This window comes from Hemiscyllium ocellatum, chromosome 47 (assembly GCF_020745735.1).
Source record: "Hemiscyllium ocellatum isolate sHemOce1 chromosome 47, sHemOce1.pat.X.cur, whole genome shotgun sequence".
NCBI lineage: Eukaryota > Metazoa > Chordata > Chondrichthyes > Orectolobiformes > Hemiscylliidae > Hemiscyllium > Hemiscyllium ocellatum.
This window is the reverse complement of record NC_083447.1, coordinates 11,080,759-11,097,129: the sequence shown is the minus strand read 5'-3', so window position 1 is coordinate 11,097,129 and position 16,371 is coordinate 11,080,759. Positions and strand designations below refer to the sequence as shown.

Here is a 16,371-nt window from a genome sequence, read left to right as displayed (position 1 = left end):
ATCCCAATAGATGCAAATTGCTTCCCATTGTCTCCTTGCTTCCCAATTGACTGAAACCATTCCTGTGAATTCACGTCCGGTTGTGACGATAGGATACCTTGACCACATTCCCCTCTTTATCTATGTCTGTTTGTTCCATATACTAACTACGGTGCACCCATGATGTGGTGTGTGCTCTGCTCTTGTGTGAAAGTCTTGATTCAGTTCCCTGAACTTAACCACAGCACGGCCGTTACCCCACCCGCCCCCTGGAGATCCATCTGGAATCAGGAAGACCAGGCGTGCACAACCCCAAAGGACCCAAACCCCTTCCCATTCACTCCCATTGTACACAATCCCAATGGACCTAAACCCCTTCCCATTCGCTCCCATTGTACACAATCCCAATGGACCCAAACCCCTTCCCATTCACTCCCATTGTACACAATCCCAACGGATCCAAACCCCCTCCCATTCACTCCCATTGTACACAATCCCAATGGATCAAAACCCCTTCCCATTCACTCCCATTGTACACAATCCCAATGGACCCAAACCCCTTCCCATTCACTCTCACTGTACACAATCCCAATGGACCCAAACCCCTTCCCATTCACTCTCACTGTACACAGTCCCAATGGATCCAAACCCCTTCCCATTCACTCCCACTGTACACAATCCCAATGGATCCAAACCCCTTCCCATTCACTCCCACTGTACACAATCCCAACGGATCCAAACCCCTTCCCATTCACTCCCATTATAACAATCCCAACGGACCTAAACCCCTTCCCATTCACTCCCACTGTACACAATCCCAATGGATCCAAACTCCTTCCCATTCTCTCCCATTGTACACAATCCCAATGGATCCAAACCCCTTCCCATTCACTCCCATTTTACACAATCCCAACGGATCCAAACCCCTTCCCTTTCACTCCCTCTGCACCCCATCCCAATGGACCTGAACCCCATCCCATTCACTCCCATTATATACAATCCCAATGGTTTCAAACCCCTTCCCATTCACTCCCATTGTACACAATCCCAATAGATGCAAATTGCTTCCCATTGTCTCCTTGCTTCCCAATTGACTGAGACCATTCCTGTGAATTCACGTCCGGTTGTGACGATAGGATACCTTGACCACATTCCCCTCTTTATCCATGTCTGTTTGTTCCATATACTAACTACGGTGCACCCATGATGTGGTGTGTGCTCTGCTCTTGTGTGAAAGTCTTGATTCAGGTCCTGAACTTAACCACAGCATGGCCGTTACCCCACCCGCCCCCTGGAGATCCATCTGGAATCAGGAAGACCAGGCGTGGACAATCCCAACGGACCGAAACTCCTTCTCATTCACTCCCACCGCACACAATCCCATGAAGCGGGAATCGGACTGTGATGACTCCTGTAGCCCAATAGTCAGCAATGTAGAACAGACACTTGAGATATCGAGGAGCATGACTCCAGCCATAGAGAAGGCACAAAGCTGAAGATTGGGATGTTAGGGGGCAAGAGAGGGGGAGTAGGATTCTGTGAGACAAGACGATAATTTTGTCAATAGGTCCATCCCATTGGTCCCAGGAACCTGAGAGCCCTCAGTGTGTCTGTCATTCAGCCTTCAAACAGTTAATGTGCAGGGTTAGAGTGACGTTCGGCCTAGTTATGAATTTGGGGCCTGCATTCACAGTGGGCCTGTAAAAGTCCAGTTGCCATGGTGACTGGATGAATGGTGCTCATTCACCCTGACGATCTGGGTCTGGAGTACCAGGGCAGACACGGCCTGAAAGGCAAAATGCAGATTACTGAGCAATTAGCCAGCTGCAGCCTGAAGTGTTTGCGAGCTGAGAGGAGTGAGGAGATGGCTGTGTGTGTGTGTGTGTGTGTGTGTGTCTGAGTGAGTGGTGAGTAGGTCTGCGTCTGTGTGTGAGTGTGTATGTTTGAGTGAGAGAGAATATGTGTGTTTGTGTGAGTGTGAGTCTATGTGATAGGAAGAGTATGTGTGGGTGTATGGGTGTGTCTGTGTGTGTGTGTCTGTGTGTATTTGTATGTGGGTGTGTGTGTCTGTGTGTGAGCGTGTATCTGTATGTGTGTTTGTGAGAGTGTGTGAGTGTGTGTGTGAATGTGTGTGTGAGTGTGAGAGTGATGTGTGAGTGTATGTGAACGTGTGTGTGTGTAAGTCTGTGAGTGTATGTGTGTGAGAGTGTGTGTGTGGGTGTGTGAGTGAGTGTGTGTGTGAATGTGCGAATCTGTGAATCTGTGTGTGTGTGTCTGAGTGTGTATATGAGTGTGGAATTTCCACATTCTCCCCGTGTCTCTGTGGGTTCCCTCCGGGTGCTCCGGTTTCCTCCCACAGTCCAAAGATGTGCAGGTTAGGGGTGGATTGGCCGTACTAAATGCAGGAGGATGGGTTGGGTCTAGATGGGATGCTCTTTAGAGGGTCAGTGTTGTCTCAGTGGGCCGAATGGCCTGCTTCCACACCTTAGCGATTCTAACTCCTCCTTGAAAATCTTGAATGTTTCGGTCTGAACTACTTTCTGTGGCAGAGAATTCCCCAGATTCCCCACTCTCTGGGTAAAGACATTTCTCCTCATCTCAGTCCCAACATTATCCTTAGACTGTGACCCCCCTCCCTGGTTCTGGACTCCTGAGGAACATCCTTCTTGTGTTTACCCCTGTTAGAACTTTATGGATTTCGGTGAGATCCTCCCTCATTCTTCTGAACTCCAGAGACTGTAATCCTAGTCTCTCCTCATCCGTTAGTCCTGCCATCCCAGGACTCAGTCTGGGTAACCTTCACTGCCCTCCCCTCTATAGCACGTACACCCATTCCTAGGCGAGAGAACGGCCTTACTGCAGGCAAGGCAATGGCTTCCCTGCACCCTTTCAACCTCCATATCCTCTGATTGGACCTCCTGAGAAGATCCCAGTTTGCTCTGCTTCACCAATAGCAGAGAGTCACGGAAACGGGTCCTTAGGCCCAGCACATCCATGTTGCCCAGATTTCCCAGACTGAACTCGTCCCATTTGCCTGCGTTTGATCCATATCCCTTTAAACGTTCCCTATCCATGTACCTATCCCATTTTTTTTAGATTAGATTAGATTCCCTGCAGCATGGAAACAAGCCCTTCAGCCCAGCAAGTCCACACCGACCCTCCAAAAAGAACCCATTCTCCTATACTTAGCCCCGGCTAATGCACCCAACACTATGCTCAATTTAGCACGGCCAATCCACCCTAACCTGCACATCTTTAGACTGTGGGAGGAAACCGGAGCACCCGGAGGAAACCCACACAGATACGGGGAGAATGTGCAAACTCCACACAGACAGTTGCCCGAGGCTGGAATTGGACCCGGATCCCTGGCGCTGTGAGGAAGCAATGCTAACCATTGAGCCAATGTGCCGGCCATGGTGGCTATTTTTTACCAGTGAGGCTCCCAATCACTGGAGTTCTCTCCCCTCCTTTTAAGATGCTTCTCACATCTGGACTCTTTCTCTAGTCACCCGTCCTTTGGCTCAGTCTCCAACACAGTTTGATCATATTTCCAACGTTTTGTCTTGTTGGGCAGTGTTTATTATTTGTGAGAGTGTGTGTGTGTGTGTGTGTGTGTGTCTGTGTGTGTCTGTGTGTGCGTGCGCGCGCGCGGGTGGGTGTCTGTGCGTTTGTGTGGGTGTTTGTGTGTGTATGTATGTGTGTGGGTGGGTGTCTGTGTGTGTGTGTCTGTGAGTGTGCGTGTGTGTCTGTGTGTGTGCGTGTGTGTGTGCGTGTGTGTCTGTGTATGTCTTGGTATGTGTGTGTGTGTGTGTGTGTGTGTGTGTGTACGTGTGTGTGTGTGTGTGTGTGTGTGTGTATACAGTCCAAATAGAATGTTCCGGAATGTGGCGATGGGGTTTGCAGACAGAACCCATTCCATCAGGAGCAGGAAAGGAGATTAGGCAAGCTTCCTGTCTCAAGGCTCTTTAAAAAAAACTCCAGCCATGCCCTCCCAATTCTAACACTCCCCCCCAACTCTCCTCCCTCACTTCCCCCACTATCCTACTTGCCTCATATTACCTCCGACATTTCTCAGTATGTCGCGGGGTTCCCCAGACCGGCTTGAGGTCTGGCTCCGGCCTCTGTCCTTTGATGGCCTCCCACTGCCCCCCCTCCTCCCCATCCACCCCTGCCAAACCTCGTCTAGACAAGACCTCGTCTGTCTTCGGCCTACACCCCATCCCCCAGCCCTTCTGGACTGAACTGCTGTTTCCTTTCATTCAGACAGCTGTGTGTAATGTCTCACAGCTGGTTCGAATTCACATGGTGTTTATGTCTCTCTCTCTCTCTCTCACACACACACACACACACACACAAATCCAAACACAGGGAAAATATTTTCCTAGGAGAGGGCAGCGTGGTCAGTCAATCCCATTCAGCTCGGGCCCATTGTGACCCAAAAACTTCAGTCCTCACTGTCCTAAAGGTTATAGCGTTGCTTCATCTGTGAGGAAATATTGACACAAAACACCCTCAAAATACCCCATGTCGGCTGGCTTGTGCTCAACGTGTGATGAGGAAGGGGCATAACCTTTCTTTAGGAGTGAGGCCTTTTAGGATTGAGGCCCAAGAGTACTCTCTTTCACACAAAACATCACAAATATCCCTCCACCTTCCCCCAAGGAATCTCTTGCACCTCAGAGTCCAGTAAAACTTCACAAAATGAACCGGATAGACTTTAGATTATGGAATAAAGGAAAGGTCGTATTGAGGTACAAGGTCGGTCAGGGTTGAACTGATGCAGGGAACAGGTTCATGAGCTGAGCGAGAGTTAATCGTTATAAATTTGTTCATGGGCCTCGCTAGCTAGTTTCGCATTGATTGCCCTGGGGCCAGTTTTTTTTATTTATGCCCGGGATGAGGATAATGCCATGGCCAGGCCAGCATTTAATACCCACCCCTAATTGCCCACAGGGCAGTCTAAGAATCAACCGCTTTGCTGTGGGTCTGGAGTCACATGTAGGCCATACCAGAAAAGAGTGGCGATTTCCCTCTCTGAAGCTCATCGGCGAATCTGAAGGGGTTTCACAGCAAATTTCAGTAGCAACCGGGTTGCCACGGTGGGGGGGGTGAGGTTTTATTTTTAATCCTCAGATTTGTTATTAAATTTAAATTTGATCATGAAGGGGTTTGAACCAAGAGGGGGTGTCAATCAGGAACAAGAAGAGAAATTGCTGGAAAAGCTCATCAGGTCTGGCAGCCGCTGTGGAAAGGAAGGGTCAGTAGACCCAAAATGTTAAGCGCTGACTCAAAACTGGTAGCCCCGGGGGTTTTAGATTACTCGGCCAGTGACCGAATCACTGCACCATCACCTCCGTTTTTCTTTTCAGCAAACTGTTAAAAACTATATTTCATTGTCCTGACTGAACCTGCCTCCATTGCATTTCCAGACAGCGCACCTTGTACCCGAAACTATTCGCTGTGTAAAAATGTGTTTTCCTCACTTCACTTTTGCTTCGTTTCCACAGCTCTTTAAATCCTATGCCCTCTCATCTGTGGGTGGCACAGTGGTTAGCACTGCTGCCTCACAGTGCCAGAGACACAGGTTCAATTCCCGACTCAGGCGACTGACTGTGTGGAGTTTGCACATTCTCCCCGTGTCTGTGTGGGTTTCCTCCGGGTGCTCCGGTTTCCTCCCACAGTCCAAAAACATGGTGAATTGGTCATGCTAAATTGCCTGTAGGGTTAGGGGTAGGGGAATGGGTATGGGTGGGTTGTGCTTTGGCGGGTCGATGTGGACTTGTTGGGCCAAAGGGCCTGTTTCCACACTGTAAGTAATCTAATCATTCTTTTATTTCTGTATTACAAGATTTACAACGATCTTGCCAGGTTTGAGCTACAGGGAGAGGCTGAACAGGCTGAGGCTGTTTTCCCTGAAGCGTTGGAGGCTGAGGGGTGACCTTATAGAGGTTTACAAAATCACGAGGGGCATGGAGAGGGTAAATTGACAAGGCCTTTTCCCTGGGGTGGGGGAGTACTGAACTAGAGGCCACAGGTTTAGGGTGAGAGGGGAAAGATATTAAAGGGACCTGAGGGGCAGCTTTTTCACGCAGAGGGTGGTACGGGTAAGGAATGAGCTGCCAGAGGAAGTGGTGGAGGCTGGTACAATTACAGCATTTAAAAGGAATCTGGATGGGTATATGAGTAGGAAGGGTTTGGAGGGATAAGGGCTGGGTGCTGGCAAATGGGACTAGAGTAAGTTGGGATATCTGGTCGGCATGGACGGGTTGGACCGAAGGGTCTGTTTCCATACTGTAAAACTCTACGACTCTACAAATCTATGTTTTATAGGTTTAAAATTATATTAATACATGTACTCAAGTACAGGAGTACAGTGAAAAGTGTATAATGTCACCACACAGGGAGCCATCTGAAGTACAAACATACAAATAAGAGTAAAAAATCTAGGTACAAATAAGACTGAAGTATAAAGTAGTAAGAGAAGTGAGAATTAAAAAGTTAAGCATTATTTTACAGAATAACAGAAAAATATAGACTTTCTTGAGTCAACAAAACACAGAGTTTCTCAATGACTAAACATGAGATTTGAAATGAGAAAAGAGCCTCCCAAAACAAAATGAAGTAGTTTAAAAAGTTATACGTCTGAAACTTTGAATTATTCATGAAGGCTATTCCACTTTGGGGGAGTTACACTGAATGGTACCAGCAGTATTGTTGTTGGTAATTGAACAGCTGATCTCTGGCTTTGGAAGTTGATTGAAATGTATTTGGTTCATCTGGTGTCATCACTCAGGGTGATGAGTTGTGACGCACCTCCTTTACCTGCAGCGCACGGGAGTTTAATGGCTATTCTCAGGCTTTAACAGTTCAATAATCCACATGCTCATGTATCAGGCCACCAACACAGGGTGCAGTTTGTAACTTTTTTGTAGATTAGTGGAAGGGGAAAGCACAAAACCAGGACTACAGGAGATAGCTCCCTGCTGACAGGGAGTTGGTCAGCTTTTATCTTCTGTTTTTGTCATCACAGAATCCCCACAATGTGTAAACAGGCCATTTGGCCCAACAAGTCCACACCCATTCTCTGAAAACATTCTACTCCCCCACCCTATCCCTGTAACCTTACATTTCCCATGGCCAATCCACCCTAACCTACACATCCCTGAACACTATGTGGTAACTTAGCCTGGCCAATCCACCCTAACCAACACATCCCTGGACACTATGGGGTAATTTAGCATGGCCAATCCACCCTAACCAACACATCCCTGGACACTATGTGGTAACTTAGCCTGGCCAATCCACCCTAACCAACACATCCCTGGACACTATGGGGTAATTTAGCATGGCCAATCCACCCTAACCAACACATCCCTGGACACTATGGGGTAATTTAGCATGGCCAATCCACCCTAACCTGCACACCTTTGGATTGTGGTGGGAATCTGGAGCACCCAGAAGAAACCCACACAGACACCGAGAGAATGTGCAAACTCCACAGTCGCCTGAAGCAGGAATCGAATCTGGGTTCCTGGTACTGGGAGGCAGCAGTGCTAACCACTGAGCCACCGTGCCACCCATCTTTCCATCTGGGTTTTCGCTGACTCTCTGCAGGTTGTAGTCCACCAGGTTTATTTGAAATCACAAGCTTTCAGAGTGCTGCCCCTTTGTCAGGGGAAGTGACTTTATCCAGCCCAGCCAAACACCAACACCTCTGCATCACCTCTCAGCCAGGTAACTGCACATGTACATTCATTACTATCTTCTTGGTCAGTCCTCTTCGAAGCCAAAGGTGTGTTCTGTTCTCATGTGCCATCGAGACATAGTACACAAATAATTACAATGTACGCCTCTTGCCCACCTTATTGTCCAGACCAGAGACTGTCAACATATATTAAGAAAGAAGCCTAGACCCTAACTCTTCGTGTTTTTGAAGGCAATTCTCAGGGACCGTGTTCCAGATATAATTCAATTGGTCATACTACTTGATGTTAAGCAAAACATAATTTATTCAAACACTGCAGTTAAAATACAGCAACGGAAAGAGAAGCTTGGAATACCTTAACTCCACGGGAAAACTTAACAGAATAATGAATCATTTTACCACTAAACAGTAACTGCTCCATTATAGTGGCATCCCATATACACATCCTTGCTGAAAGGCCAATTCAGGAAATATGATTGTCTCACATGCAGTTCTTCAATCCAAGAGGAAAGATCATCAAAAGACAATTCTGAGAGAGAGAGTGTAGCAGCTGGGAAGGATTCACTGCCTTTCAGCCCTGCTGACAGCCCAGTAATAATGGTTGAAAGTTAAAATTAAAAATCCTGAGCTTGGCAACGCCCAGTCAGGTTGCTTCTATTGTTCCAACCTTAAAAAAAGGGACCCAAGGCCTCACAAGTGATTTATCTTCTCATAGACTGTTCATCACCCATCCCCCAGCCTCTCTCTAAAGGAAACCAGGACTAAATGTACCTTTTAACGCGATAGCATCATCACATCCATAACAAGATGATCCAACCATTCTCTCTTGCTTTGCTGTGAGCTGTGCAGTGTTCCCTCCATCACAACAGAGTCTACACTTCAATAAAGTGGCTGGGAAATGCTTTCGCACATCCTGAGGTGCTACATAAATGCAGGTCGGTCTAAAGTGGGCGACGGAGGCTGAGCCGGAGGCAGCTCAAACCCTCCAGCCTGGAGAGGCGACTCAGGGAGTCCGAGGTTTGTTATGTTTTGAAACAGCGGATGAAAGAGGAGAGCGAGACCGGAAACCAAGGTTTTTTTTAATGCATTTGTTCTCAGGATGTGGGTGGATCTAATCTTTCCGTCTTTGGCTCGGCGTCAAATTCTTTTCAGGAACGTTCTGGGAAGCAGCTTCATTCCTAATGTGATAGGCGCTATAGGAATGCAGGTAGTTTGGTGGGGTGGGGGGGGAGTTCTTTTTGTCGCCGGAGTTGATATGTCGCAGAATGGCCCTGAGACAAGTCCTATTCCCCAGTGACTTACCGCAGCCGCTGGCTGGCTTCCCTGAGCTCGGAATGACAGCCCTGTACCAAAATGGAAACATTTTTCGGCAGTGTGCTCCCACCCGCTGTTTAAACAGAAAGATCTCGTGGCTTTGGCAGCTTAATAATAGCCCTGGAGCCCCGTGTGAAAGGCTACGCTATCAGGAGCGAACTGTACATGGGACCACGCAGCTAAGGAACAGGCCATTCGGCCCAGCAAGACCATGCTGGTGTTTCCGCTCCTCCTGCCTTCCCCCATCAAATTCCACCATTGTAATCCTCGACTCCCTCCACCACTTATGCCCCTATCTAGGTTCTCCTCGAATGGTCCACTCCATTATGGAACTGGGATCCCCCTTCACAACCCTCCAGGGTTTCTTGCGAATTATGGGTGACACGGTGGCTCAGTGGTTAGCACCGCTGCCTCACAGCGCCAGGGACCTAGGTTCGATTCCAGCCTCAGGTCTGTGTGGAGTTTTCACATTCTCCCCATGATCTGTGTGGGTTTCCTCCGGGTGCTCCGGTTTCCTCCCACAGTCCAAAGATGAGCAGGTTAGGTTGGATTGGCCATGCTAAATTGCCTGTAGTGTTGGATGCATTAGTCAGAGGGAAATGGGTCTGGGTGGGTTACCCTTCAAAGGGTCGGGGTGGACTTGTTGGGCCGAAGGGCCTGTTTCCGCATTGTAGGGAATCTAATCTAATCCTCTGTCCCCATCTCAGAATTACGTTCCTGTAGAAAGGTGGTCCCTTTAGGAACATTTGTCTTTTAACAATCACATCAGTGAACTCCTCTGACACCCTCAAGATGAGAGTGGTGCTGGAAACGCACAGCATGCAGCTTTTGCCCGACACGTGGATGTTCCTGCTCCTCGGATGATGCCTGATCTGCTGTGCTTTTCCAGCACCACACTAATCTTGACTCTGATCTCCAACATCTGCCGTACCCACTTCCTCCTCTGACACTCTCCCCTTCCTCCAATCGATAAAATATTCAAGGCTATTGCTACAGCTAATAAAATGTTTCATGACGCATTTGAATGGAAAATCCTTGATAATAGGGCCTTCGTTCTCCCATCAAGGTTACAGCCACCCACGCAAAAGACATTGGTCAATTAAGCAGCTTGAGCACATGTAAAGAGAGACCGCCAGGAACCTGAGTGTTGGCTAGTAGGAGATGGACATGTTTCAAAAACTGGAAGAATTGCGGATGTTGTAAATCAGAAACAGGAACAGAAATTGCTGGTAAAACTCCACAGGTCTGGCAGCGTCTGTGGAGAGAAATCAGAGTTTAATGCTTCGGGTCCGTTGACCCGTTTCTGAGGAAGGATCACCGGGGCCAGAGACGTTAACTCTGATTTCTCTCCACAGATGCTGCCAGACCTGCTGAGCTTTCCCAGCAAGTTCTGCTTTCGTGACATGTCAGGCTACGTCCTGTAGATGCACCTACCGTCAAGAAGAGGGTGGGCATCTCGTTTCCTAATTCACCCGTCTGGATGGCGGTACATGTTCCAGCCCCGACTCTTGCTGGGTCCATATAAGATCCTTCTGTCCAATTCATGTTCTCTGTCCATCACGTGGTTCCCAGGACAACCAAAGGTCAATGAATCTTGAAAAAAAGGGCTTCGGCCCAACAAGTCCACACCGACCCGCAACCCACCCATACCCCTAACCCAACACTACAGGCAATTTAGCATGGCCAATTCACCTGACCCGCACATCTTTGGACTGTGGGAGGAAACCGGAGCAAACCCACGCAGACACGGGGAGAACGCACAAACTCCACACAGTCAGTCGCCTGAGGTGGGAATTGAACCCGCGACCCTGGTGCTGTGAGGTAGCAGTGCTAACCACTGTGCCACTGTGCCACCCACACAGAGTAAACACTCCCTCAAACACTCCCAGGACAGGGACAGCACGGGGTTAGATACAGAGTAAAGTTCCCTATACATTGTCCCCCCATCAAACACTCCGAGGACAGGGATAGCATGGGATTAGATACAGAGTAAAGCTCCCTCTACACTGTCCCCATCAAACACTCCCAGTACAGGACAGCACACGGTTAGATACAGAGTAAAGCTCCCTGTACACTGTTCCCCCATCAAACACTGAAAATGTGTTGCTGGTTAAAGCACAGCCGGTTAGGCAGCATCCAAGGAATAGGAAATTCGACGTTTCGGGCATAAGCCCGTCATCAGGAATGAGGAGAGTGTGCCAAGCAGGCTAAGATAAAAGGTAGGGAGGAGGGACTTGGGGGAAGGGCGATGGAGATGTGATAGGTGGAAGGAGGTCAAGGTGGGGGCGGAGAGGTCAGGAAGAATATTGCAGGTTAGGAGGGCGGTGCTGAGTTGAGGGAACCGACTGAGACAAGGTGGGGGGAGGGGAAATGAGGAAACTGGAGAAATCTGAGTTCATTCCTTGTGGTTGGAGGGTTCCCAGGCAGAAGATGAGGCGCTCCTCCTCCAGCCGTCGTGTTGTTATGGTCTGGCGGTGGAGGAGTCCAAGGACCTGCATGTCCTCGGTGGAGTGGGAGGGAGAGTTAAAGTGTTGAGCCATGGGATGGTTGGGTTGGTTGGTCCAGGCGTCCCAGAGGTGTTCTCTGAAGCGTTCCGCAAGTAAGCGGCCCGTATCCCCAATGTAGAGGAGGCCACATCGGGTGCAGCGGATGCAATAGATGATGTGTGTGGAGGTACAGGTGAACTTGTGGCGGATATGGAATGATTCCTTGGGGCCTTTGAGGGAAGTGAGGGAGGAGGTGTGGGCGCAAGTTTTACATTTCTTGCGGTTGCAAGGGAAGGTGCCGGGAGTGGAGGTTGGGTTGGTGGGGGGTGTGGACCTGACGAGGGAGTCACGGAGGGAGTGGTCTTTGCGGAACGCTGATAGGGGAGGGGAGGGAAATATATCCCTGGTGGTAGGGTCCGTTTGGAGGTGGCGGAAATGACGGCGGATGATACGCTGTATATGGAGGTTGGTGGGGTGGTAGGTGAGAACCAGTGGGGTTCTGTCCTGGTGGCGGTTGGAGGAGCAGGGCTCAAGGGCGGAGGAGCGGGAAGTGGAGGAGATGCGGTGGAGGGCATCGTTGATCACATCTGAGGGGAATCTGCGGTCCTTGAAGAAGGAGGCCATCTGGGCTGTGCGGTGTTGGAACTGGTCCTCCTGGGAGCAGATGCGGCGGAGACGAAGGAATTGGGAATATGGGATGGAGTTTTTACAGGGGGTAGGGTGGGAGGAGGTGTAGTCTAGGTAGCTGTGGGAGTCAGTCGGTTTATAGTAGATGTCTGTGTTGAGTCGGTCGCCCGAGATAGAAATGGAAAGGTCTAGGAAGGGGAGGGAGGAGTCTGAGACAGTCCAGGTGAATTTGAGGTCAGGATGGAAGGTGTTAGTAAAGTTGATGAACTGTTCAACCTCCTCGTGGGAGCACGAGGCAGCGCCGATACAGTCATCGATGTAGCGGAGGAAAAGGTGGGGGGTAGTGCCAGTGTAGTTGCGGAAGATGGACTGTTCCACATATCCTACGAAGAGACAGGCATAGCTGGGGCCCATGCAGGCGCCCATGGCAACTCCTTTAGTTTGGAGGAAGTGGGAGGATTGAAAAGAGAAGTTATTCAGGGTGAGGACCAGTTCAGTCAGTCGAAGGAGGGTGTCAGTGGAAGGGTACTGGTTGGTGCGGCGGGAAAGGAAGAAGCGGAGGGCTTTGAATCCTTCGTGATGGGGGATGGAGGTGTACAGGGACTGGATGTCCATGGTGAAGATAAGGCGTTGGGGACCAGGGAAGCGAAAATCCTGGAGGAGGTGGAGGGCGTGGGTGGTGTCCCGAACGTAGGTGGGGACTTCTTGGACTAAAGGGGACAGAACCGTGTCGAGGTATGCGGAGATGAGTTCGGTGGGGCAGGAGCAGGCTGAGACAATGGGTCGGCCGGGGCAGTCAGGTTTGTGGATTTTGGGCAGGAGGTAGAAACGGGCGGTGCGGGGTTGTGGGACTATGAGGTTGGAGGCGGTGGATGGGAGATCCCCTGAGGTGATGAGGTTATGGCTCCCTGTACTCTGTCCCCCCATCAAACATTCCCAGGGCAGGGACAGCACGGGGTCAGATACAGAGTAAAGCTCCCTGTACACTGTGCTGTACTGTGCATTTGGTTTTGTTCCTATTTGATGTTTGTGTGGGGTTTCCCACAGTTGCCCGGCCTGTGCTCCTCTCGGTGAGATCACTGGGTTGGCTGTGAGCACACATTCGGATGTAACTGACCCAGCTCTCTGCTGAATCGGGGGCTGGTGGTGGGGGAAGGCTGTAATCTCTACCACTGTCAGCACAAGATCGGTCCGCCGCCTGGAGACTGCATTCCAACTGGGACCTGGTCTGCCAAAACTCTTCAGAAAAATCAGCTCCCTGTCCTTGGGAGCCAGGCTGCAGCCAGAGGAAAAATTGAAACAAGCACTGTGTGTGTGTGTGTGTGTGTGTGTGTGTGTGTGTGTGTGTGTGTGTGTGTGTGTGTGTGTGTGTGTGTGTGTATATGTGTGTGTGTGCGTGTGTGTGTATATGTGTGTGTGTGCGTGTGTGCGCGTGTGTGTGCGTGTGTGTGTGTGTGTGTGTATATGTGAGTGTGTGTGTGTGTGTGCGTGTGTGTGTGCGTGTGTGCGTGTGTGTGTGTGTGTGTGTGTATGTGTGTGTCCAAGGCTGGTCTCCCAGCCACTTACACTACCAACACCCTCAGTCACCTCCGACACTTCTCATCCCGGAATAAATAGAATCCAGTTTTGCTGTCTCATATCACACCCTTTTCTGTGAAGTTAGAATCTAATCACAGACATTCAGCCGGTTATGACTGTGCTGTCTCTGTGATCTGGTGCCAATCTCTCACCTTTCCTCCATTACTACTCAAAAGGACTAGTACTCAAAACCATCACAGATGAAAGGCTTAACAGACAATCAATTTTTCAATGTATAATTTCAGTTACATCACACTGCAAATTTTTGCTATAAATTCTGTGTTACAATCGAGCCTTCCACAATCACCTGATGAAGGAGCATCGCTCCAAAAGCTAGTGTGCTTCCAATTAAACCTGCTGGACTATAACCTGGTGTTGTGTGATTTTTAACTACTCAAAAGGAAGCATGCAATGCCCTCTTGAATACTGAAACAACTCCTCAGAGGCTGGTATCCTTTATTTTACACAGCACGTGACACTGACCCAGCCAGCTCTCAGTGTGACCCTCCTGTTTCTATATTTTTTCAGTGGATTGTGAAAATAGGGAGATTTTGCTAAAATTATACAAGGCTATAGCAGGAAATATTGCTTGCAGCTTTGGATCATTTATTGAAGGAAATGTATCTTGGCATTAGAGGCAGTCCAGATTCGGTTCACTTGGCTGATGTCAGCGATGGAGGGACTGTTTTACGAGGAGAGGTTGAACAGTTTAGCCCTGTTCTCTTTGGAGTTTAGATGGCTAGAAACCTTACACTATTCTGATAGGGCTTGAGAGATGAGGTTTTCCCTTATGGGAGAGGATCAGAGTGCATAATCTGGGTGTGAGAGGTCACCATTTATCTCTCTCACTGGGGAGTGAATTTGTGGAATTCCTTAAAACACAGAGACATAAAACTTGGGCTCCGAGGCATATTCAAAGCTGGACATGGAGAGTCCTTGACACTGACCCAGCTCCCTCAGAGCCAACTCTCAGAGTGAACAGAACCCCTGACACTCCTGTTTATATCTGTCAGCCAGGACTCCCCAATTGAACCAGGTTAACAGCCCCAATCGAGGAACTCAGATTCTATTACATCCGCCTGGCTGACCTCGTTGAAATCTCTACACTCGTGGCCCTGAAAATGTTGCATTTTAAACTGCTGGCCATTGTAGAGTCCTTGTGCATACTTTAGGCTGAGATAGATTCTTGTGATCAGTCGAGGGATCTCGGGATACAGGGAATGGGCAGGAAAGTGGACGTGAGGAATGTCCTGATGAAGGGCTTTTGCCTGAAACGTCGGTTTTCCTGCTCCTCAGATGCTGCCTGACCTGCTGTGCTTTTCCAGCACCACTCTGATCTAGACTCCGATTTTCAGCATCTGCAGTCCTCGCTTTTGCCCTGTGAGGAACGTCAGACCAACCATGATCTTATTGAATGGTCTACTGCTGCTTGTATTCCTTACAGTGACTTATCAGCAATTAATTCTGCCATTAAGCTGGATGGGAAACTGACATGATTTCTTTGGCACACTCACTCATTATGGGCGGCACGGTGACTCAGTTGTTAGCACTGCTACCTCACAGCACCAGGGTCCCGGGTGCGATCCCAGCCTTGGGGGACTGTCTGTGTGGAGTTTGCACGTACTCCCCGTGTCTGCGTGGGTTGGCTCCGGGTGCTCCGGTTTCCTCCCACAGTCCAAATGCGTGCAGGTCAGGTGAATTGGCCATGCTCAATTGCCGAGGAGAACGGGAGGTCTGCAGATGCTGGAGTATCAGGAGCTGAAAATGTGTTGCTGGAAAAGCGCAGCAGGTCAGGCAGCATCCAAGGAGCAGGAAATTCGACGTTTCGGGAATGATGAATTTCGGGCCTCATTCCTGATGAAGGGCTTATGCCCGAAATGTCGAATTTCCTGTTCCTTGGATGCTGCCTGACCTGCTGCGCTTTTCCAGCAACACATTTTCAGGTCATGCTAAATTGCCCATAGTGTTAGGTGCATTGGTCAGAGGGAAATGGGTCTGGGTGGGTTACTCTTCGGAGGGTCAGTATGGACTGGTTGGACCAAAGGGCCTGTTTCCATGCAGTAGGGAATCTAATCTAATCTTCAGCTGCTCTGTGTTTTTCCAACTCAATGGTAAGGATGATAGCCCACCTTCTCTCCAGGCTGTGTGTCTACAGCTCCTCCAAAATTCCCTGCCCGGATATCATGGCATTAATGTCCAATTCCAGAAGTCACTGCCACACGCAGACCTTGGAGACCTGCATGGTGGGAGGGGGGGAGGGGGGGCAGCCCCTTCCTCTGGTTCATTTCTTGGGGTAGTGCTACGACCAACCACAGGCAACCTGCCTGCTCTAAAACATAAACAAAGCTCGGCAGTTAACTGTCAGTCATCTCGGTCTTGTGCACACTCCAAGCTCCAATGACTTGACAGATGTGCCAACCCAATTAGCACTCTCCACTCATACAGTAGAAATTTTGGTTTTGCCGGTTTCTGTGGTTTTGCCGACTAAAGGCATATTTTGTAGAAATGTTCCGTCTGGTACTCATCAGCACACTTTGCAAGAATATCAACACAATGGAACACTAAACAGGAAACAGTAACTGTTGCAGGGTGTGGTGCAAGCAGCCTAGTCATTACCATTTAACTATTCCAACTAGATAGGCAACTCTTAATGCATTTTTTAAAATTAACTCATGGGATGTG

At 49.3% G+C, this 16,371-nt stretch overlaps 1 protein-coding gene across 1 annotated transcript in view; it reads right to left on the bottom strand.

The window, feature by feature from the left end:
• The window catches only part of LOC132836666 (guanine nucleotide-binding protein G(I)/G(S)/G(O) subunit gamma-8-like), a 43,037-nt gene extending 34,366 nt beyond the window's left edge, over positions 1 to 8,671 (bottom strand). Inside the window, exon 1 of the mRNA XM_060856052.1 lies at positions 8,456 to 8,671. The gene's annotated coding sequence lies outside the window, so the exon portion shown is untranslated. The remainder of the gene's footprint in view (positions 1 to 8,455) is intronic.
• Positions 8,672 to 16,371: the final 7,700 nt, after the last annotated feature.